Genomic DNA, 25,880 nt, shown 5'->3' on the forward strand with positions numbered 1-25,880 from the left:
AGCCATTATCATTTTCCTCTTTGCACACATATGGCTCTCCGTATGCTACATATTGAGCACACTTAGTATCTTTCTCTTGTCCCTTTACTGCCTTACCAACTTTATGAATTTGGTATTTCTTTCCTTGGTGTGGCCCTAGCTGCATTAACACTAAGGAAGTTGTTGTCCTGAATTGGTGGAAGGAATCTCTTTCCACCATTGATGAAGCTATTTTGTTAGTCCTCAGCATAAGAGGGGCTTTTATCCATGCACTAATCATTCATCAAATAATAATGAGCACTTCCTATGGCTTTGGTCAAGGGCACTGGGGATAGAATGGTGGATATGCAGACATAGTCTTTCTCCTGTGGAGTTTACAGTCTTGCATTTGTTTTCTATTACTTCACACTAGTAGGGTTTTTATCCATCTGACTTGCTTTTTCAATTTAGTTTTCCTCCTCCACCACCACCCTCCTTGAACATAGTGAAATTCTCTGAGAGTAACTATACCTACACCATCAGTATCCAATCACTATTCCCAGGGCATCATAATACACTTTCTCCCCAATCAAGTGAAGTCTTTACTCATCTAACATACTCACTGAGGGGTTAAGGATGTCTCCTGCACTTCCTCTCATCCTCATTTTTGGAAGCATCAATGCATTGCATCCATTTGCTGCCTCACTCATAGACTCTAAAAATGAGAGCCCATGGAGACACCCAGAGTATGACTGTGTTTTGAAATGTCGTTACCCATACATAAATCTCTGCACCTAAATATGTACGTAAGGTACCTCACTTTAAATTATATCATGTAAACTCATGTTTCATAGATTAATATAATGCAATATGCCAAAACAGCTAAAATGAGTGCTAAAGAAATAAACTATCTTTCATATCCAGAACTTCTGAGGCTGATAACAGTATCCCAGCAACCACCACCTGTTACTTGAGGGGATCTAAGGTAGATGTTGATTGCTCAGTGAGGAGGTAGGGGGAGGTCAGGAAGAAGGTGAAGTGAGAAATCAACTATTGAATACCCTGGGGACAAAAGCCTTCTATTTTATTATCTTAAAATAATTCACTGGGCATCTCTTACCCATAAATGTCTAAACTGTGAGATGGGAGAGGACTTGGCAAAATTCATTCATATATTATATGATATCCTGATGGCAAAGAGAAAAGCCCAACTTCCTCCTCTCCTTCAAGGAACTCTACATTCCCTTGTGTATTGACTCAGTGTCCCCCAGTGTGTAGCTATGGCAGGGACATGGAAATAAGTAGGACGTCGTAGAGTGAGCCAGATGGGGCTTAATTTTGGTTTTGACCTGGGCAGATGACCTTTCCTAATTTCAGTGTTTTGAGCCACAAGAAATAAAATTATGACCTTTCAGGTTGTAGAGAACATATTTGAAAGTGTCCTGCCCATCATCCTGGTATGTGGTTAACCAGATGATAAAGATATGGTGATCTATTTTCTAAGATCAAGACTAATTTTAATGGTAAGCATATTTTATATCCCACCATCAAAATTTTTAAAAATGTATGTATTTATGATTTCACAAAATGACATAACCCTTCAGAATCTAATAGAGGAAGTCAAAGTGATATTCATTAAAAAGGCAACACAATATTCATTATAGCAACAATAAAAAAATATTTCTAGGGGTTTATGCAATTTTCTGGCATTAGCTAATACCCACCAATCCCTTTAGCTCTTAGTTCATTCTGCAAACCTTTATCATTTCCTCTAATTCTCACTATAATCCTGTGACACAGACTTTATTGTCACCTCTACAAAGAATCAAACATTTTAAGGTAGCTGCCTGAACAAGACAGCTATAAAGTGGTAGAGGCAGGATCTGAACACAATTCTCAACTCTTCTAAGTCCCAGCTTCATTCTCCTATACTATGCTGCTCATGTTTTCAAATCGTGTAAGCAAGAAGCTTTCCCTTGTAAAAGTTATAGAAGTTTATAGCAAAGTTACAGTTTTCTTCATTCCCCTCCCTCACCCACATCACATCTGACACAGACACACACACACCTTTGCATGTACACGGTTGCAGCAGAATGGAGCCTTCATGCCTTTTGTTACAAGTACATGCGGTTACATATTTTTGTACTTATATTTTTTTATAGACCCTTTATAAAGTTCTGTGACATTCCTATTCTAGTCTAGCAGGTTTTTCTGGAATCATGACTTCTGAAAAAATAGATTGAATTTTTAAAGTTCATTTTATCTTTCATTTTGAATAAATGTCTTAATCATGAACAAGATTTATTTAATATTTATTGAACAGTCATAATTGGAATCTTATACATTAATCCCTTCGGCTCTTGGCTTATTTTGCAAAACTTTAAGAATGATGCCAATTCTTTTTTGCATCTCGAGTTGCCTTCTCTCAGCAAGGAACTCTGCCCCTGAGTATGGTAACATAGGGCAACATGAGCGTGCAATGAGGAGTGCGGTAATGGCAGGAAGAGAAGGGAAATGCATTCGTCAGTGTAAAAGGGCAAGAAAGAAGGAAGGATTTTAGTATTAGTAGGAGATCTGAATGAAATAACTTGAATTCCGGTTAAAGAAAGGTTTTGTGCTCTTTTCACCAAACCTTCTGCTATGGTTTGAATGTGTCCCCTCCAAAATTTATGTGTTGAAACTGAATGGTCAATGTGATAGTATTAAGAAGTGGGGCCTTTAACAAGTTATCAGGTCATAGGCCCTAATAAGCAGTTGTTAGGTCAAGAGGTCCTCCTCTTGTGAGGTCCTTATAAAAGAGGCTCCATGCAGCACTCGGCTGGCTTGTCCTTCGCCTTTGGCCAGGTAAGAATACAGTGTTTCTCTGTCTGGGGGATGCAGCAACACAGTGCCATCTTGGAAGCAGAGAGTAGTCCTCACCAGACAACTGAACCTGCTCCCACTGTGATCCTAGACTTCCCAGCCTCCAGAAATAAATTTCTGTTGTTTATCAATTTCCCAGTCTCAAGTATTTTGTTATAGCAGCACAAATGGACTAAGAAACCTCCTGTCTTTGCATATTTGACAGATCTGAACAAGCAGCTGGAATCAACAATGGGAAAGAATAGGGCCTCACCATTGGCAGATACATAAATGACCATGTTACTGGTTGTAAGAGAGAAGTCAGCCCATGAAACAGTGAACAATCCCCAGTTCAACAGGAAATATAGCCAAGGTCATGACCAAGACATGGGCTGCTGCAGTGATATGGAAACTCCTGTGGCAGCATCTTTAGAAATACCTCTTATTGGCCAGGACTCAGGCATGGGTTGGAACGGGTCTTGCAAGGGAGCTGGGATTCAAGAGATCACAGTGCAGGGGTCTTCGAGGACAAGACTAACATCATTATGAGCCACACACATCACATTACCAAAAGATTAAGCCTTAGTTAGTAAGACTGTAGTGGGTAAAATTTTACTCAAGTTGGGTATCCTTCCAGCTACACAATCACTTACAAATGCAAAATAATAAGAAGAGTGAAAACAAGGTTTTATTTTGGATTTACTCTGTGGGTCCAAAGGCATCTCTCTTGAACTGTGATGCACGTAAAAGCATAACACACACATTAAAAGGATATTCTTCAGAGATTGTGAAAATGAGTTCAATTTGTATGAAATGATAGAAAATGAAACCATCCGAATACCAGCACACTCATTCTTCTCTGAGGCACAAAATGCCACCGCTTAATAGGAAAGTTACAAATGAGCTACAAGAGAGAAAAGAAGAAAACCTTCGGACATACAGAGTGAGTCTTTTCCTTATTGCTACCCTGATAAAATTATAATCTATCAAGAAAAATTACCATCATCACAAATTCTGATCATTCGTATTACAACCAGTGATAAGAAAGTAACAGTGAAAGACAGTTAAAAGATTTTCCTCAAATTATTACCACCACCACTACATTTTGATATACAAATATGAAGTAACAATTACTTGGCAATCATTTATAAATGCTAAATTATACCAAATCGTACATGTTCTTAGATACACTGAAGAAAAATAAAAGAAATTCTATTAGCTAGTTAGTGCCTCTATCCATATGCCAGCCTGTATCTCTGCTTGCCCATTATGTTGTAATGAATCTGGAATATCTCCATGGTAACTTCTAGACCCAGCTCTATGTAACTGAGTATTTCCCATTTGTCTCACATATTTTATTTTATACATAAACTTGCCTTGTCACATGACTGCATTTATGTGAATATTCTATACACATATGCACACACACACATGTGTACACACATATACATGCCCAAATTTCCAAACAGGATTTTAAATAATTTAAGAAAAAATTGATACAGTTAGCACACAGCAGTTAAAGAAATTTGACTGATATTATTAGAAGGGGAAAGATAATTGTATCAGGAAAATAAGGTAAGATAATTTAAATATTCTTATAGTTCAGTAGTCTGGGGAGAAAAGAAAATGTATTATATCCTTATATAATTCTCACTTGATAAAAAAGGAAGTAAAAAAAACCTTTTCCTCAGCCTTAATTGAAACAGGAATTCATTGAGTTGTATCTTATGTAAAAGGAGACTGATACTGTGATAAAAAAGACTCCTACCGTCCCGAGGAAAACATCTAAACAGAAACTGTGTAGAAACATGTCTATTTCATTTATGGTCTCTGATGGAAGCCAAGGGATTGAATTGATGACACACAAGCCTTGAATACCTTTACGGAGGTAGCATGTCTGAATCCGCTCTGAGAGATCACCCAAAGGGTACCCAACTACCCAGTGAACCAGGTGAAATCATTCTGTTTCTCTGTTCTTTCATGGAATTTTCCTCCTGCTACCTAGTCACACTCTCCACTCTTACAGACACTGAAACCTATTCCCAGGGAAGAGTTGATAGGTACTTAATTAAGTTCATATTTTGAGATTCTGTGTCATTTGAAATTTAAGGTTTGCCTCCAATATGAAATGAGAGGATTTGCCTTTGTTATTCAGTCTTGTACAAAGAGGAAGAGATTCATTGGGGGCAACAATGAGAAGCCTTCCTGGTGGCTGCTAGCTCCTCAAATGGTCTTTGTATCCCAAGGTGACAACCTCAGTGATGTCAACTATGGGGCACCTGAGATAGCAATGAGAAGACAAGCAAGCAAGAGATTTGTCTTATCCCCACTAATTAAATACCTTTCTCAGCAAAAAACTGTAGAAATATATTTACTAAAGATGACAGAATGCAACAATTTCTGAAACGTCATTTGCATGAGTGATCAAAGTTGGGGTGGAATGAAAATCCTGAGCTGTTTCTAGCAGATTTTATCAGCCAAAGACATTTGGTTTAATGTCTGTAGATAAGAGTACAAGAGTTTAACTGCAACAACAATTATTTCAGTGCTAACTTGTGTAGCTTAGTGTTGGACCAAGCATGGGTATTGGAGGCAAGTGGCCCATGGGTCCCTGTCATGCTGGGTCCTTTACCATCTCTATGATTATGGGCAAGTTACTTAACCTCTCTAAGCCTCAGTTTCCTCATCTGTAAGTTGAAATAAAGTTTTGCAATCCTCATGAGGTTGGTGTGAATAGTTTAGATAATGTTTATGAAGTGATTAACACCGTGCTACAAACAGTAATTGCTCCAAAAATATTAATTATTGCCTCCACCATGCTACTAATATTGCAATTGTTATTTTTCTATACACATGCTCAAAAATACAGTGAAAATGTAAGCATGAAAACTTTCTTATATGCAATAGAATATATAAAAAATAGCATAAATATTTCCTTTTTCATGATCCTTGCATAAAGATCATCTGCTAATGAATGTGGAAAAATAGAAACGAATTAAAAAGACTCATGAAGAATTGAGGTTATTTGCAGGTTTTCTGACAGTTAGAAACAATGAGAGCATTTTAAAAATTTTTTATCTTGGAAAACTCCATGATGTTTGAATGCTTTGAAATATTTTAATTTAGAAGATGCTAATTTGGAGATCTTAAAAAAGAATGAGATCTAAAAAATATCAGATGGCAGGCCAAAAGAAAAATGGGCATAGTTTTTAGAAAAATATTTTTTACTCCACCCTTCATTTTCACTTATTTTTGGTTAAGTTTCCATGGAGTTCTATCCTTGTGAAGTAATTGAACTATGCTGATATCTAAGTAAGAAAATATTCTAGAACACTAAACCTGAAAGATAACTTTCCCTCATAAAGCATGTAAGTGAGGTTGGGTTTCAATTACCTGGGGGCATTTGTTAAAAAGGTAGATTACTAAACCCAAATTAGGCCACACTAAATTGGAATACTGTCCCAATAATGTACATTTTTTAAAAGTCTCCTTATATTGTTTTAAACCCATTCTGGTAAACATTAAATAATAAATGCCTTCTTTGAATATTTTAGAGGAAGACACTTCTTTTGCTAGTACTTATTTTAAATGAAAGGTAATTATGACCATGTTTTTTTTTTTTAATCATTGTTATTAATTTTTGGCTTTTATGACACTGGTGAATATGATCTTCATTTCTGGCAGCATGCAAGCATTAGAAATGGGTCATCTTAGCTTTAATTATTGAGTACAATGAATGGAGGTACAATGCAGGGGCAGGTTTCTTTGCAGTGTCTGTGTGGGCGTTTGCCTATTCATCTGTGTGTTCATTTACAGCTCCACGACCTTCCTACTTAATTGGAATGAGTCTATTTAACTCAGTCTAAGTAATACATAAAAGCTGCATCACAGACATATATATGGGAACCTCAGGTAACATGCAGAATGAGACAGGAAGAACCCACTGGCTCTGTCTATGCAAAAATGTTTAAATAAATTATTAAATGAAACATTAAAACCAGTCTTTTAAAGGGTAGAATTTTTTACATGCTGCCCATAGGCTGCATCTTTTTTGCAATAGATCTATTCGTGCAAATCAGAAGACATACTCTGTGAAATCTGTGAGTAGCATTTGCATATGCAGTGTTAGAAAAATCATTGAAAGAAAGATTAGATTTCAGAAAGATAAAAACAATACGCATTAAAATGGGCTAATAAAATTTAAATTTTTAAAATATGATTTCACACATTTTCATCTGGCCATAATTTAATAATAGATCACCACCTAGATGTAGTTGGGATTTCTGCCAAACCTCTTTAATTTCTTTGCAATGGAAATTACAAAATAGAGAAGAGTGTGAGTGAGTGAGTGTGTGTGTGTGTGTGTGTGTGTGTGTGTGTGTGTGATTGTGTGTGTATACATATAAAACAGTTAAATCTTATAAATTCTTTTTCAAGGTGACTTAAGTCTATTTGAAATCCTCAAACATGATAATAAAAAAAATAAAACAGAAAGAGGGTTTTAAAATTTAAAAAAAAAATCCTGGAAAATGAGATGTTTCCACCTGTCAATATTTTTGAGTCCTGTCATTTCTAAAAAAAGAAGGACCCAGAATACCATTTATTAAATCAAAGCATAGTAAATAAAACAAAACAAAACCTTACACACTCATGCACACACACACCCCACCCTTGCTACTAAGAAATATCTATCTTCAAATTTCATGTTATGCTTCTCTAAATGCTGGAAGTTTCTTTGCCTAATATTCCTTTATTTCTCTATTTCCTAATATTACTTTCTAGCCTGTGGACAGGCATTTGGTTGGCAGCCAATCAGCAATTTATAAATAGAGGAGTTTAAAATTACTGGAAATCACAGTTACTTCTTGTTTCCAGCACAGCGGAAGTACTTGTAATTGGGCATCCACTGTCTTCCCTGTGTAGTCCATCCGTGGTTCTTGAGGAATTTGTTTCTTAGGCTCCATAATTGGATTTACGGTTTTCCACCAAAACCCAAAGCCATGTGACCAACAATTTGATTCCGATCTTTGTTTTATAAGCAGCAACGTAGTAATGGGTGACCAATGTTTACCATTTTCTGATTTCCATCCCTCAGTCCTTTGCTGTGTTAGATTAATGTCTATTTTGGTCTGGATTCGGTTGTGAAACTTCGACAGTGAGAATGGACTTCTTTCTTGATCCATCGTGGCTTTCCAGCAACTCTCCTAAAGTTTCTAAGATGGGGCCTTTCATGAATCCAAGGCATTGCCTAATTTTACCCCAGAATGTGTCCTGGGCCTTCTGATCCTCTCTGTGCTCCTGCTTCTTAGAGGATCCCATCTTCAGGTCAATATTAGATTTCCATTTTAATTTCCTTCCTAGATTTCACATCTCCTTGGCAGTCAACCCTGAGATCTTTTTCCTCATCTTGAAAATACGGGGTGGTCTGGTTGATGTTTTATTCTCAGAGTTCGAATGAGGACCTCCATTTCTCCTAAGCTCTGCCTTTGGCTGATTTTTCACAGTCCCATTCATGTTGTCAATCCCAATAATACCCCAAACTTGGAATCACTACACTCACCCATTCTTCTCTTCTGCTGCACATGTGGAGGCATTGGCATGTCTGAGTTCTCGCTTTTGTACTATCCTCCCCAGGATCTTCAGGTTATCTTCCAGCACTACAGCAAGGTCTTTGGATGTCCATGTATAGATCCAACCCCTTCCCACTCTTCCTCTGTGTCACCTGTAAATTACTTCTTCATGATCTGACCTGATTGTATGCAGGTGAGACTCTATGCCAAGAATTCTCTAGGATGTAATGGATTTATGAGGAGAACTGAGGGAATCCATAGGGAGATCACTTCTTAACCCAAAGGAAAACCAAATATACCAGTTTTTAGGTGGTGACCACAGATGATGATTTCTCAGCAAAATGTTAGTATTTTGTTAGCACACAGGGTGCCCAGGACTCATTACCCCCACCACCATCATACCCTAGCCATATATTTAGGCGGTACTTTTTACTTTGAAAGTGCTCTCCACCCATCCTGTTCATTTGACCTCACAACCATTCATTAACTCTAGCATTTACTAGAGTGCAGTCATTCCTTAAACAGGATTAAATATAAAATTAGCATATCAGACAAAAATTGTGTAGAGTCAATACTACCCTTCAAAAATATTTTTTAAAGCTCATGAAATGTAGCATAAATTATTTTGTGTTTACTTCATCTTTCTCATGAGGCCAATTCAACTGGTTTTTCTACTGCATTGAAAAAGATCACTATTTCTTTGGTTGAGTACCAGATGAAGCAGTCTATGTTTTGGGGGTCTTTTGGTAGGAATACTTGTTGTTATTTGCTGAATATATACAGTTAAATATGCACCAGTCAAATGCTTATATGACAATATGCCATTAAAGTGTCTCCACTTAAAGATGAAAAGGAATATAGGCCTAGTGAGGTTAAGTAATTTGCCTAAAGTCACAGCTAGATACTTAAACAAATGAGTTTATAACTCAGGTCTCCCAATCCTAAATTAGATTTTCTTTCTCATAGGTGAATGTTGGTTAATTACTTCCACCTGTGGAAACTGATTGACAGCTAATGTTTGCTTAGTTTCCTGTATCAAGCAGAATTCTGCAATAAAGAGCCCAATAATTATCAATCCACCATTTATAAGGTACGCAGAAGTGACATGCTCACCTCTGATCTGCTATCACTGCACTAGACCACACTGTCTAAAACCTTGAAGTAGGAAGAGTGAGTGAAAACAGGAAAAAGAATAAGAAAATCTTTCTTTCCTCAACCTATCTCTACAATCACACAAAAATTTCAAATCCAAGAATTCATCGTATCTTTCCCGTATGGTCTCAGTTCAATAAGAAGGCTTAAAACACAGGAAGAAACATTAACAGAAGAGATAATTGATTGACTAATTTTTAAGTGTATTTTTATGATGGACAAATTCTTAAAGTAGTCATTAACTAATGGAATTATGGCAGCATGTGATTGCTGTCTCTACAGAACAGGAGGTTAAAAAGTTCACGGTCATAGCGGCCCTTGTCTCTCAAAGAGCTGGGAGATGGCCCCAGCACACTTGCCTATGCCGAGAAGGATCAAGAGGCTTATTGATATTGATGGTTATGTTCGTCTGAGCCTCAATAGACTCCTCCACTTACGGGCTGCCCTAAAGGATGAGAGGAAAAGAAAAAGCTGCCAGGGTATGCGGGAAACAGCCACTTAAGAGATGGTGTGAAATTGGGATCATGATTCCAGGGGGATTCATCTTGTCAAAACATTTCACCCAACCTCCACCAAGGCAACCAAAGACCAAGGCCTGTTGGTTCTCTACGCAGTGATGATGCCTGCCCTAAGTTGTGGCACCTGAGTAGGCACTGTGAAGAGACGGCACGAGGGTAATCTTGTACCCCTGCCTCCTGGAAGGCTTTCAGGGAACTAGTAGGTTTGGCCCCTTTCACCCCCAAGTAAAGGGCCGCCTATCTAATTTGATGGGAAAAGGAGGCTCCTCTGTGTCTCCTGCAGAATGACCCAAGGAGCAGCTTGCTTGTCTGCTATCTCTAGGTCCCTGACATATGCCATATGACATAATCCCATTAAAGTCTCTCCATTTGAAGAGGGGAGGGAATGTAGCTTCCCAAAGCCCTTGGCTTTGGGGCATCTTCCTCAGCACCTTTGCATGGGTGGGCCAACCATCCTCCTCCATGCCTTGGGGAAAACGCTTGCTGCCCAGGGCCTTTGCATGGGACTAATTTGTACCAAAGGTTTGGGTGTCAACAATGGTGTCAGGATGCAGTGGGGAAAATTTCTGATACTTCAGCATTGAAGACAATTTAGTCTTGAATAACAGACATTAGCTCTCCTAAAGGGCACCTTGGTGATTCAGGTCCCCTGGATTTTCTCCCTGCCCGTGCCCATTTTCTCTCTAGTGGTCACTGCGTCCTTCGTGGCCCTCTTCTTTCTTGCCTCCAACATTTCTTACACAGCTCTTCTCTGGGGATTCTCTGCAGGGGTCATTACTCCCTTAGTTGCCATTGGGAGCTCCTAAATTCTGAAATCCATTACTTTATTATACTGACAAATTTAACTCTGAACCCTCTCTATGAATCAGGCTGTGTACTTACCTTTATGCATCCAAATTACACAGGAAAAGCTTTTCTATTCTGAAGTCTTTGAATTTCACATATGCCTGGAAGTGGAACTGTGACAAGTTTTTGTTTAAGTCCTAAATGGTTAATTGTTTCCATGAGAGAGAAAGAGAGAGAGAACTAAAATGTATTGAGTGTCTACCAAATGCTAGGCATAATACTGGAAACACTGAAATTGTTTTATCATTTAAGAAATAAACTACCTCTACCTCTCACAGTGCTTCAGCACCTGGGAGGCGAGTTCAAACTGACCAGGTTCAGATTCCAGCCCTGACTCTTCCATAAGATTGTAGGTAAGTTACTTAATGTTTCAGTTTGTTCATTTGGAAAGCAAAGACAACAGCCCCTGAAACAAAGGCTTCTTGTGAGAATTAAACGAGATGCTCTTTGACAGCAACACACACAAGAGCCTTTATTAACTACCACTGCTGTCACCCCTACTAGTGATGTTATCATAAAATCAGGAGCTGTTTTTTCTTAGTCCAGTTGAGAAGACACGATATATAATTCCTTCATTTCCATGAAATGATGACTCCCTGAAAGGTCCAAAGCTAAAGGGATCCAGAGATAATCCTGGCCAAAGCACCCCACATGATACTGTTATTGCAGAATGCCAGGTTTACTGAGGACTGGCCAAGAAGGGGACCACCCCATCATGACAGGTCTCAAGGATCATACCCCAGAGCATCCATTCTTCTTTTCAGCGACCCATAGTGCAAGGAAGTCCCTTTCTATCTTTTACATCTTTAGGTATATCCATGTCAATATATTACCACTTGCTCATTATTAATATAGTACAAGGAAAGGACAATGAAAGGTAATAAAACAAACAAAACAATACAAATTCCTTGCCTTGGCCCACGAGATGCTCCTGGCCTGCCCCTCTCTACCCGTGCAGGCTCTGTGTACACCCACCCTACTCAACCCATTCTGCTCCAGCTACTTTCACAGCAATAGAACAGAGTACTCTTGAACATAAAACACAAAAACCAAGAGCTTTTCTCCCCGACTCAACTCTTTCTGTGCCAGCCATACTCATAGCAAGAGAGCAGAATGCCATTTAACATAAAACACTAAAAATACCAAGAGCTTTTCTAAAGACTGGCAATAACTAATTATCGTTTTATAATGGATATAAGGATTTTATTTGTCATCGTGAGACTATCGTAATGCACAGAAATAAAATGAACCCTAAAAAATACATGAGACCTACATGAAGGAAAAATACAAGCATTTATTGAAAGTCTTAGACAGCAGGTCTATGAGAGAGGATATTCAGCAAACATGGGGAGCTTCTGATGCCCTTAAAACTATATAAGTGAATGCCTCGTCTATCCATGTGGCTGTATGAGGACTCAGGCTGACATAGACTGTCTAAAACTCACAGTCAGTTCTCCCATCCTCTGACACCTTCTTCCCGATTTCTTCAGATTAACAATCCTGACAGTCCCTGGATCATTAAATCTTCATCTCCTCTTTAATGCCCCCCTCTCCTCACCTCACACAACTAATCTGTTTCCCTGTCTTACTGAACACTTACACTGTGTCAGGGGCTGCCTGAATAAAAGCTTACGAAGTGGACATTTCCTAATACTTCCATTAGAATCAACTCCCCGGTGCCCCTGCTTTCCCTCCCCAGGTCAGTCACCTAGCCCAGGTGGAAGGGTGGTGATGGTCTTGCTCGCCTCGCTGCCCACCCCGCCCTCTGTCCTCATGCAATCCCTGCAGTCCACTCCCAGTGCAGTCCTGACCTTGCTGCTCCTCTGAGCGCAAAGTCTTGGCTGCTCTCCATTTCCAATCCCCCACAGTTCAAAATCTAGAATTGTCATCAAAGAGCTTCCTCATGTTCTTTTTAGAGTTTTATTGTTTTCTCTTGATTCTTTTAAATTTTAATTTTACTTGAAATACTTAAAACTTTTAAAAAGCATAGGAAACTCATGAATTTACCACTAAGCCTAAACAAAAGTAAACACTACGTATGTTAGGAAAAGCAGTTCTTCCCTATGTCTTTTGTTTCTTTAGATGCAAGAGGTACTCCATTGGCATAACACGCCTTGGGAGATAGAGGAATTAGCTGATGGGAAACTCTTGGAATGCTGAGCGTAGTTCCTCCTGCCTTCCTCTTGGGAATGAATGGATCTGACTGTAGAAAACACAAGCTTGTATCTGCGTCTATATGCTAGTGTCACCTTTGACAAGGTGACTGAATGTGCTTAATTCTGGAATCCATTTAGCATATCTGAGATACATTCTTGAGTTTTGTCTGCATTCGTAGTCAAGAGATATTTTTCTATATAAACAAAGTCATGACTACATAAGCTTCGAGTATGGCTTTTTTCACTCAGCATAATTTCTTTGATCTATGGTAGACAGAATATGCTCCCCCAGCCAGAAAGACGTCCATGTTCCTCTCCCCTGAACCTATACATATGACAAATATAGCAAAAGAGACTTTGCTTGTGTGATCAAGCTAAGGATCTTGAGCGAGAAGATTATCTTGGACGGTGGACATAGTATGATCACAAGGGTCCTTATAAGAGGGAGATAAGAAGGTCAGAGAGAAATAGGAGACATGACAATGGAGGCAAGAGACTAGAGTGATGGAGCAATGATTCACTGGGTTAAGAGCCAATGAATGCAGGCACCTTGTAGAAGCTGAAATAGGGAAGAGGACAGATTCTTTCCTGAAGCCTCCAGAAGGGAGGCAGCCTAGCTAACATCTTGATTTTATACTGCTCACCTCCAGACTGTAAGAGAATAAATTTGTATTGTTTTAATCCACTGAATTTGTGGTAATTTATTACAGAAGCAATAGGAAACGAATACTGAAGCAGTGGAAATCTATGTGCACTCAAAAGCCTGTATGCAAATGTGCAGAGCAGGTTTATTTGTAGCAGCCCAAAACTGTAAAAGACCCAAATGTCCTTCAACATATGAACAATTAAACTGTGCGGTACCTCCATATCAAGTAATAATACTCAACAATGGAAAGGAACACACTGTTGACACTGCTTCAGGATAAATGCCCCAGGGTGTAATTGCTAGGTCATATGAGAAGCACATGTTTCACTCTGGAGTCACTGTCACATTTTTCCCTACTGTTTTTTTTTTTTTTTTTTTGATAACCAAATTTAAGATACTGCCAAAAACTGGAATAAAAACTTTTTGACCATTTGAGCTTTACCACAAACCTTGAGTCTCCCAAGTGAGATAGCAATAAGCAGGGTCCAGTTACACATTTCCTAACCCAATTCAGATATAATGTAGAGGACGAAGGACAAAAGGAAACCTCTAAGAGTGCCAAGGACAAAATAGTTTCAAAGAGCAGAACTGGGGTCTAACCAAGGAACCGCTCTGCTTTCAGACAGAGGAAGCCTCATAGAACTTGCCCAGTAGGATCTGGTCATCGTTTTAAAGAAATGCCTTTTTACTTTCTTGTAAGGACCTACTTACTGCAGTTATTCTATCCATATTCCTCACACTGACTCTGGAGGTAGGGGTGGGAGGGAGTATATGACGTGTCTTTTTAATTCATAAATCGATAGTTGACAAAGAGCCGTATCCGGACCTAATTCAGAGGAATACTTATCTCCTGGAGTCCTGACCTTGAACTGAATTTCCCACAAGATAAGACTTTGGTTTGTTTCCCTTGGGGCAAGGATAGATATGTATTATGTGTGATATTTTAATGAAACAGTTTGATTTAATAGTTTAATTTAATTTAATAATATATTTAATGAAATAGGTATTTGGTAACTGAAAACAAACAAAAAAAAGACTGTCAGCAACTGCTAGATGATCAGAAAACTCATTTTTTCTTCTTACTGGGATTTTCTTCTAAATAATCTAAATTCCCCAACCTCTTTTAATTAGGTGTGATAATATGACTTGTAAACGACACAGTGTGCGCATATGCTACTTCCAGGAACCTCCGTAGAAACTTCCCACACATGATCCTCTAGTCTGCTTCCATTTCTGTGGAAGAAAACTCCAAAGACCTAAATAACAGCAGGGTCTGAAGATGGAAAGAGCCCTAATGGCCATGTGGGTATCCACTTGACCTGGAACAACTTCACTGATCTGTGATGTGGATGAGCTTTCATTGTGTTAAACATCTGATATCCTGGGATTTACCTATTAAAACAGTGAGCATTGCCCTAGCTAATAAGCTGTTTTATTCCATAAATAATTCTAATATTTAACAAAAAAATATGTTTTCTAGAGTTTGCATAACCACACTTCTTCAGGCTAAAGATGTCTCTACTTTTAGTTTTTCTAAGGATGCTTAGCATTAAATGCACGTTGAATTTTACCAAAAGATTTTTTCTGCAGCAGCTAATATAATTACATATTTTTCTTTTGTCTAATAATGTAATGAATTCACACACAGATTTCCTATTGTTAAACTATCCTCACATTCCTAAATAAATTCTACTTGTTTTATATATAATGCTGGATTTGGTTTTCATTTATAATTTTTATATCTATATTTATAATTAATATTACCCTATACTATAATTTTGCTTTATTTGACTGTCCTTTCCTGGTGTTGTAAATGCCAAACTAACTCATAAAATGAATTATCTCTCTTGATTCTTTCAATGGAGTTGGTTGGCATACATCAAGTCACCTGTGGACCTACAGAGGTCCACAAGCAACAGCCTTTTCTTTATGGATAGATACCATTTCTAAATTTCTTGCTCCCCTATCTCTGGGCTCTCCCATATCCTGGCTTATCTCTTGCTTGATGACCTATTTGTATCTACCTTCTCTGATTTGCCGAGCTTACTCTGCTTTTCCTAGTTCCACATGTTCAGAATTCTCTTGGATCCAAGTAAGATATAGTCCTGCATCTAGCCTCAACACCACCAAACCCATAACCTTGAAGCAAATAAAGGGACTAATGTTGCAACCAAAGGAGACTACGTAACGTTTGTCTAATCCTTTGCACATCACCACCTCTGAAGCTTTGTGCACATTATTCCTTCTACCTAGAATGGACTTCTTTCTCATCTCTGCATTTCTAAATCCTATCATTTTTGAAGGTTTCACTCATGCTCTCTTCCATGAAATGTTTCCTAGTAACTACAACATTTTGGATTTTTCTTAGAACAGTTTTTGCTTATTATTCAGTTAACTATTGCTGCAAAACATTACTTCAAAACTTACTGGCTTAAAATGACAACAATGATATATCATCTCACAGTCTTTATGGGTCAGGAATTCAGGAGTGGCTGAGGTCATCCTGTCTCAGCATCTTTCATGAAGTTGCAGTCAAGTAGTCTTGATGGGATCTAGAGTATGGCTTCCGCACTGGATCTCTTATGTGATTAGAAGGTTGGTGCTGGATGTTGACAGCAGGCCTCAGTTTCTCTCTACATGACCCTTCCATTGAACTGCATGGGGGTCTTTACCACACGTAACTGGCTTCCCCAGAGTGAGTCATCCAAGAAAGAGCAAGGGAGAACCTATAATGTCCTTTGGGACTAAGCCTCCAGAGTCACACGCTGTCGTTTCCTTGGTATCTTATTGGTTATGCAAGCAGCCACGATTCAGTGTAGGAGGGAACTACACAAAGGTGTGAAAACCGGGATCGCTGAGGGTGATCTTGTAAGCCTACCACTACACTCATTGTTTTTCATTATGGTTATTTTTGTTTGTATCATATCAGCCCTAGAGGAAAAATTTATTTGGGGGTTCTGCATTTCATCGTTTTATAATTTACATCATCAGCATGTAGTAGATACATGATACATGTTTCATGAGAGAACAAATACACGACGATAAGAAATTCAGATGGGCTTAATAGAAACTACCAATACTCCCATTTAATGCTCCCATTTAATGGTATCACCCAGACAGACGTATCTTAGTCATAGTTCTTGGCACAGGATCAGAAGTGCCTCTCTGGTAACTGCAACTGCAAAAACAAAGTGACCTACCTTTGGTATTTGATATCACCCTACTATATCTCATATGTATCTTTCAAAAAATATGTGAGTTTGAGAGTGTACTCAGCCCTTGAAACACAGTAATGTTTGGGAATGTTTCTATCACGTAACGGTATATTATACCATCATAGAACAAAGCACTTTTCTTTATGGAAAAGATTGATGTCAATTTAGTTTAAAATGTCAAATTTTTATAAATTGCACCAATTTTATGCCATTTTTAATGCTTGGTGCTAGAATTAAACAAAATAAAACAAAACAAACAAAAACTAACACTGAAACATTAAGTCATTCTTCTTGCTGTAAAGAAATTCACAATACATTCCAATACATTAAAATGGAGATGATGCAGAACTTAAGAGTTAAGCCATAAAAGAAAAGCACTGAGGTTTTAATGCATTAAATTATCCAGAAAAGCAAATCGATTTTGTTTTTGTTAATAGCACTGAAATATGCATGCCACTCTCTTAATTAAAGCCGTTGAGAACACATGTGTTCACTTCATGCTTATATATTTCCTCTGGGAACAAGCCACGCTCTATGATAAAGCATAATGAAAATAATTTATATGTAAAACAATAAACCCAATTTTCTAACGCAGAATTTTTCAAATGAGGTGTAACCTGTCCCAGGATATCCCCGGGGAAAAATGGTGGTGCTAGTTAAATTGTTGACCACTGGCACTCTCCTGAAACCTACAGATGGAATCTCCTAGGAGGAGGCCAGGGAAATTCTCATAAACGACTCAGGTAATTTTTATACACACTAACTTTTGAAACCAGTTCCCTAACAGCAGAAGCCAGTGTAAAATAAAAGGTAGAGAATAAACTTTTGAGCTGTGTACGTGGAACCCAACAGGAAGGAGAAGGGTAGCTCTCCAAACCTCTCTCTGCAACCTGCCAAGTGCCTGGAGATCACCTGCAACTTCCAACATGCTTCCCCCCAGACATTGTGATATTACTTCTCTTCTTGTCTAGAAGTCACGGCCTGAAAAGAGAATAATAACGCACATAGCCACAAAATGAGTCAGTAATTTCTGCCTAGTCTGGAAGAAGAAAAAAGAAAGAGTTTTATGATTTTTCTTTTCACTTTTTGTAGCTTTGTAAGAGCTACTGTTGCAACAGGTGTGAGTTTCAAGCTGGGTCCAATGGTTTCCTCTATTGAGAAAAGACTATCTCTTATTCTCATTTTCTTTAGACAGCTAGAAAGGAGAAGAGGTAGAGAATAGATAGAAAGCAGGGGGAAAAACGAAAGGAAAGGACAAGGCAAGGGCAGCAGTTTGTGCATACTCCCTGCATAAACACAGCACTGAAGCAAACCACCTTCCCACAGGTCTCTTTTGTGTACCTCACACACTCTATTTTATGGTGGAAAATGGCAGAGGAGAACTAAAGAGATCATGGTCATCCAGTTTCCCAGCCAGGAGGTGTCCCATATAAGAAGAGAATATATTTTTTAATACTCGAAAAAGAATATTGAGCATGCTTTTCCCTGAAAATGGAAAGAATGCTTGCAGCTTGTCAAAGCATCACCTTTCTCTGTTTTATGGAAAAATCAATATATGTGCATACAAGTTATAAAGACTCCAGAAGCAACATTAAGAAAGAAAAAAACTTTACTCATTTTTCCGTTAATTTATGCTGAATATTCTATCATCTTACTCTAAGTTTTATTTAAATGGCTACTAAAGAGTTCTACCTTAGGATAAAAAAAGGCTAACCCATGAAAATAAATACACCCGCAGATATCAGTGACTTAACAAAGGTTTGATGATCTCCTATTACAGTCCATACATGGATGCCGGTGTAGCATCGCTCTATGTCTAGGTTTTCATGATTTTCAAGGCAAGACACAGGAAAGAGAAAGCATACGCTGCATCTTCAAGCGTCCACCCGAAAGTGAGTGTATTTCATTGGCCACACCTAATTTCAAGAGGGCAGGGGAGTACAATCCAACTGTGTTCTAGAAGAAAGAGAGAAATTTCGGGTAACCAATACTAATGACTACCACAAGCCCCAATTAATCGCAACATCCCCTTTTACAAAGAAATTATAGTCTCACCTGGAAGCACTTCTAATAGGCCTTTTTCCTATTTTTAATTTTCCTTAGATAGTGAGTCATTGATAGACATCTATTATTTAATATATACTCGGACATCCTATTGTTTTTCTCCTGTTTGGTTCACCTTATTTAAGACATAGTATATCAGTGTCTCCTCCTACTACTATTGTGATTTTGTTGCTTTTTTTTTTTTGCATTTTTCTCATAATAAATATATAGAAATACTGAGTTGTTTGTCATGTAATGGTTCATAGTTACTGCAGCTTTGATTGTGGATTGTGCCCTCATTGTAAAGAAAGCAGGAGTTAGTCATGTGAAGACAGGTGGATAGAGTAAAGGGTGTGTCCTAAACAGAGGAAAATCTGCACTCAGGCACTTTAAGGAGAAGCAACATGGGGCTTGTACTAAGAATTGCAAGCAGTAGCTCCTTGCTTATTGGGCAGCAGTATTGGGTAGAGACTGATGAGAAACAGGGCTGGGAAGTTATACTTGGGTGGGGTCATGATGTATCTTTTATGTCCTCCTTATTCCCAAAATGATTATGAATATGAAGAAGAAAATTAAGTGTAATAATCCTCAACAAAAATATATTGAGAATGATGAGATTATTAACTTCATCTAAAATTGAACATGTTCCATCAAAATGACTTTAATCTCAGTTAAGAAGTCAAGAATATTGCAGAAATTAGTATTGGAATAGGGTTACGTTACCCCCGAAACACGATGATCAGGTGGAGAGAACTCTCAACTGGTCAGTGAAGATTCACACTCTGTTCTTGCTTTCGGTCATTAAGTAGTTCCATAACTTTAGATAGCTCAGTAACTTTTGTGTCTCAATTTCTTCATAAATGACATTGATATTTTTATAGTTTTCTTATTTAAAGCATAAGGTTATGACACGATGCATGTATAAAGGTCCCTCAAAAAATAAAATTAAAATTACCATCAATAATCAAAGTATTCTTGATCCCCATGATAGATGGTTCATAGGACATGCCATTAATATTCAAAGTAATAAAAATCTGACATTTAGCCTGGGCCTTCGGTACTGATAAAATATTCTGTTAGATTTTTTTTTTTTACAATAAATCCCATCAAGCCTCGAATCACTTCCTGAATAAATAGAAATGTAGTAGTTGAAGATCAAGCCTCTCGAAAAATTAAACTAATGTAAAGTAGACCAAATTTTAAACATTTCTTTCAAACATACATATGTACACATAATTTTTACAAAGGGTCTTCTCATTACTGTTTGTGTAGGCCTTCATGTAAGAACTCATGACAGTAATTAGGATAATCACTTTTAATTCTGGAGTATGTCATTTTGTAAACCATTATAATTTTCTATTAATTATAAATATTGACCTCTTGACCAATCAGAAGATTTTCTATCAGTTTAATTATTCCTCAAGAATCCCAATTACTTTGTCAATAATCAAAGTAAATGCCATTAGTCATAAACTACATGCCATTTAATGAGAGTTATGTTAATTTAAAAGTTAAACTGCTTCTGAATGTCCCCTTTGGATTTGATTCTCATCATGTTCAATGGAATAACCACAGTTATGAGAATATGTTGGGAGCCAATAGTACCAAGAAGGGTGGAGTTATCAAATCAAACCCGAAAGAAGTGAAATCATCAGACTTCCTTGTAGAATCTAATGCACTGATAAGCACTAGGCCTATTTTAACAAGATACTTCATTCAATATGTGTGTAATGAGTACTTGCTATATACCGAGCACTGTCATCATTCCTGAAATTTCAGAGGAAGCGTAAGGTAGACAATTATCTCTGACTACAGGGAATTTATAGCATTTTTTTTTTTAACTAAGGCAAAACTTACATGTAGTGAAATGCCCAGGCATTAAATGGACTATTGCATGAACATTGACAAATGTATTCACCTATGTAACTGTGACATAATAAGAAATATATATTTGGTCTCTGCCCCAGTTCCTGACACAGAGTTCCTAAAACCCTTGTAATTTCCTCAATGATGGAAATGATAGGAGCATCTTATACAGAACTTCTAAATCCCTTGGAATGTTCTGGGTGATGGATTATTTTTTGTTCTAATGAGGTGACTTCTTGGTGTGTTCCTGGATAGTGTCAGGATCGGGGCTGGTCACCACAAAGACCAAGCCCTGATTAAAAGTTTGGAAATTTCAGCCCCACTCCCATCCTCCAAGGAGAGGAGAGGGTCTGGAGATTGATTTGAGTTAATAATTGATTATACCTATATAATGAAACTTCCATAAAAATCCCTAAAATACAGCATTTAGAGAGCTTCTGGTTGGTGAATGCATCCATGTGCAGGCAGGGCAGCACATCCCAGCTTTACCAGTACAGAAGCTCCTGTGCTCCCGACCTCTCTGGACCTCATCCTATGTACTTCTTCATCTAGCTGTTTATTTACAACCTTATAGTATCATTTATAATAAACCAGTAAGTGTAAGTAGTGTTTCCTCGAGTTCCGTGAGCTGTTAAAGCAAATTAGTGAACATGAGGGGGGAGTTGTGGGAACCACTGAATCGTAGTCAAGTTGAACAGAAATATGGGTAACGTGGAGACCCATTACTTGCAATAGCCATCTGAAGTGGTGGTAGTTTTCTGGGACTGAGCTCTTAACCTGTGAGGTCTGCCCTAACTCCAGGAGTTAGTACCAGAATTGCATTTTATCGTTGGACACCCAGCTGGTTGGTTGGTGTGGGGGAAAAATCCTCCACATTTGTTTTCAGAAGTGTTGTAAATATAGGAACAGTTTTCCTTCAGTAACCAACAACCCACTCACCACACAAGCCGCTTCCATCACCTCTCAGAGTTTCCCTGTGCCTCCTTCCAACAGATCCCCACTCCTCATGGGCAACCACTATCCTAATTTCTATCAACACAGATTAGTTTGGCCCATCTCAGAAATTCACAGAGGTGAACTCCTACAATTCGTATTCTTTTGTGTCTAGCATCTTTTGCTTTTACATAGTGGAATGTTCTCAAGACTTATCAATGTTTTCTATATTCCAGTAGCTTATTCTTTTTTATTGCTCAGGTTATATTCCATGGTATTAATACGTCACTTGTTACAGTATCTATTTTTGAACATTTAAGTTATTTCCTGTTTTGGCTGCAATTAATACAGCTGCTATAAATATTCTATAATGAAGCTTTTTGCCAATATATATTTTTTATTCCACTTGGGTAAATACCTAGGAGTGAATGGCTGAATTATGTAGCAAAAGACCTCTACTATCTTCCAGTCGTATGTAAAATTTCTATCACTGTTGAGCTCTTAGTCCTGTAGCAAGTACTGTCTCCTCCTTGGCTTTGTGGATTTCCTTTCTACGGAGGTATAGCTCAACCTTTGGTCAAGAACCCACTGGAAATCCCCTTGCAGATTCTGGGTCACATTTTCTCCTCAGCTCCTTATCAGATCCCATGCTCTGTCATTTCCATTTCTCTAAGCAATGCTGCACTCCAGTCTCAGCCTTCTCAGCTGAGCAAGACCACCCTACTCTGCTTGAGATCCAACTCTGCATGTACCCATTTGGAATGTATTCCCAGGAAGAAAACCAGGGCAAATAAACACGGCATTAACCACGTGTTTTTTTCCCTTTTCTCAAGAATTACAATCTTATTTTGCCTATTTTCGTGTATAAAACGGTTGCCTCATATTTTGTCCAATTTTACACTTACGGTGAGAAGGCCAGTCTTGATTACATCATCATATTATGTGGCAGAATTATTGCAATTTATAGTTCTAAAGAGTCAGACAAACATTGGACAGGTAATTTCTAAATTAGAAATAATGTGCCATGTGTGTGCATGTGTGTGTTTTAAGGGATACGCTGTCATAGTCTAGAGGTTCAATAAAGTCCTCCAGGAGCAATTGATTTTAAGTATACACCTGAAAGTGGAAGTGGAGTCAGACAGAAGACAGTGAGAGAGAGTGAAAGTGCTCTGTTTTTAAATTATGAAGCATGAACATTATGATCAGATGTTATTGCCAAGGACTCAGTGGGTAAGGCTCAAGCATGTATGAAAACACCATTGTAGTCCTCGAATATTCTTGCCCCAAGGGGCCATCATATTGCCACTTGCTTCCAGATGAAGGGCATGCCTTAGACTGCAAGGACTCCCAGTAACTGAAATTTAAGTAAGATTTCTATGATGGATACTTTCTGTCTCTAAAACACTGCATGCTAAATTATCTAGAGAACTCAGAATTCCTTTTTATGGTGATATTATTCCAGATAAGTGAATAAAAAATGTAATTTTAGTCTAGGATTAACTGAGTGGCCTTTCTATGTTCAAAATCAGAAAATTTTCATATTTAATTTGTTTGAAGAACACAGGAATCTCATATTATTTTTTACCTCTACTCAAAAAGAGAAAACCTTAAAATATATCCATAAATTAAACTGCACCAATCACCTGTTTCACAAACAAAAATACAGTATACTGTTATCTAAATGACAAACGAACTGGCTTATAATCTTTGTCTTGGACTGTTCACTGGAAGCTGGCCCAAAAGAAGCAGAGAAAACCCTTTTCCCATATCCTGGTTTTGGTTATGCATTATTGTAACTACCTAAGAATGTAAAAGACTTGTCCATAACATACATGGGGTTTACTTTTTTCTTATGTTTAGCAACATAAAAAATGACTGCAATTTTCCTGGTGTACTCCTTTATCTATTGAGAATTTAAATTACATCAGGAATTCCCACTTTTCAATTAAATTTTATTCCCCGTGCTCTTCAAATACCAGCAGGGAAAGTCAGGCAAAAGGAAAAGCTACTAGCCAAGAATGTTAACTCAATGTGTCTTGTTATCCCATAGTTTTTAGTGTCTTTCTCCTCTTCTGCGCCTTAGAGACTGTAGTCAAGCTACATTTATATTTGCGATCTTATGGTCTATTTTAGATTTGAAGTTAGACCAGCTTTTTAAAAAATTCTATTCACTCTGCAGTCATATATATTTACAGCGCTCTAAAGGATAACTCCTCCTGGAGGCTTTAAACCCATAGACTCAGGTTATAATCCAGCTCATGTTGTCTGAGGTTTAGAAAGTACAAAGAATATTTGGTCATTTTGGTTTGTTTTTGAACATCTAGTCATTAGTTGAAATGTCGGAAAACCTGTTCTCAAGTCAAAAGATGAAAAATGGGATTGATTCTCTCCTTATGTGAGCCCCATGTAGGCGTTCATGTGAAATTTTAATGAAATTCCCAGGATTGGGGGGGATCTGATAAAAAGCAAGTTTAGTTATTTAGATGATTTTAATGTAATTTTAAATTAAATTAAGTCCTTTTAATTTAAAAAGTAATCCTAATATTTTAGAATGGATTTAGGTTTACAGAAAAGTCACAAAGGTAGCACAGAGTTCCAGTGGCTCATACCCTGTTCCCTATTATTAACACGTTGCATTAGTATGGCTACTGTGTACTCTTGACATACCCCCATCATTGTGCTGTTGTTTATCTTCTTTTTGTGAAAATGCAGTAAAGAAAAGAAATGTTAGAGCAAGACTTCATGTGCATAAATATGTTGGGAAAACATATGTATAGGTAAAATTTATTTTTGGAGTTGGGAGTTCTGTTGTGAAACAAACACTAGGTTGTCCCAGCAATGTACCAAAAATATGAATCAAACTTCTAGGAAATACAGGTTTTTAAAAACATTGTTTTAGATTTTAATTTTTATCTGAAATGCTAAAAACCAATAGAGTATAAACCAATTTATTGCCTAATTAGGAGATATAAACTAAATTCACCTCCTTAAAATTTTTTTCCTGTGGAGGCAATACCATGAAAGCCAGTCTCTGAGTTTTTGAGTTCCCTTTGGTTTTACGGTTTTTTTCCCCTTAATCTTTTTCAATCAATACCTTCTCCTCCCCGTCACCTTAGTCTTTTCCTCCCGGCAAGTTTCTGCTATTTGATCATCCTCAGACAACAATTCCTTGATACCAAGTAGACCTTTTGTAAGATACACTTTCTCCTGGCCTTGAATTTCTTCATCTGAAAATATGACATATTTGGACTAATGTCCCATATTTCATGTAGTTCTAAAATTTCATGTTTCTGGTAACCTATGGGGGGGTACCAAGTATAAAGAGACTATGCTTGAGTGCGGTATTATAACACCAAGGTCAGGAGTTTGGATCCCCATGTGGGCCAGTTACCAAAAAAAAAAAATAAAAAATAAAGGAGGAAAAAATAGTCTATGCCATAGAACTCCCTGCTTAGCTACAAATTGAGAAAACAGGCTGCACACAGAGTAAGTAACAGTCAGGAATAGCTCCAGGTTTCTGACCAGCAAGCCCCACTTCCTCCAACCTCTTCACTCTACTGCCTTGTGCAGGTGTGTATTGATAAGGGTGTGTGTTGGTCATCAAGCTGATTTTTACAGGATTTGATATTATGGTGGACTTTTTGTGCCAAATGTTACTGGAGCTCTAAAAGAAGGTGATTTTGAGTTGCATCTTGAAGGTAGAGGAGAACTTCAGCTGTACATGAATAGCACTTGCTTAGACATGGAGTCATGAGACTCTCTGGTGTGTTCAAGCAAGAGCACGTATTTACAGTGGAGAACTGCAAATAGCAGTTCAGGAAAGAGCAGCTTTTTTTTCTTTCTCTCTCTCTCTCTGTGGCTCCTTTCCTTCCTCCCTCCTTCCTCCCTCCCTCTCTCCCTTCCTTCCTTATCCAGGCTCTGGGATTAACAACCTCACAATTCCTGGGGGCCTTTATTCCATTCTATTAGATCACCACCAATAGCTTAAGAAGAGAAACTCGTCTTCATGATCCTTAGTACCTTGCACTGTGAAAAGTGCCTCTGCTCTTCTCCCTGCAGATTGAAATGCATAATTTTTCACCCAAATAGAGAAGAGGAGGAACAAGGATTATTTGAAATAGTAACTAATTCCATTT

Source organism: Cynocephalus volans, chromosome 1 (assembly GCF_027409185.1).
Source record: "Cynocephalus volans isolate mCynVol1 chromosome 1, mCynVol1.pri, whole genome shotgun sequence".
In the NCBI taxonomy this organism is placed as follows: domain Eukaryota; kingdom Metazoa; phylum Chordata; class Mammalia; order Dermoptera; family Cynocephalidae; genus Cynocephalus; species Cynocephalus volans.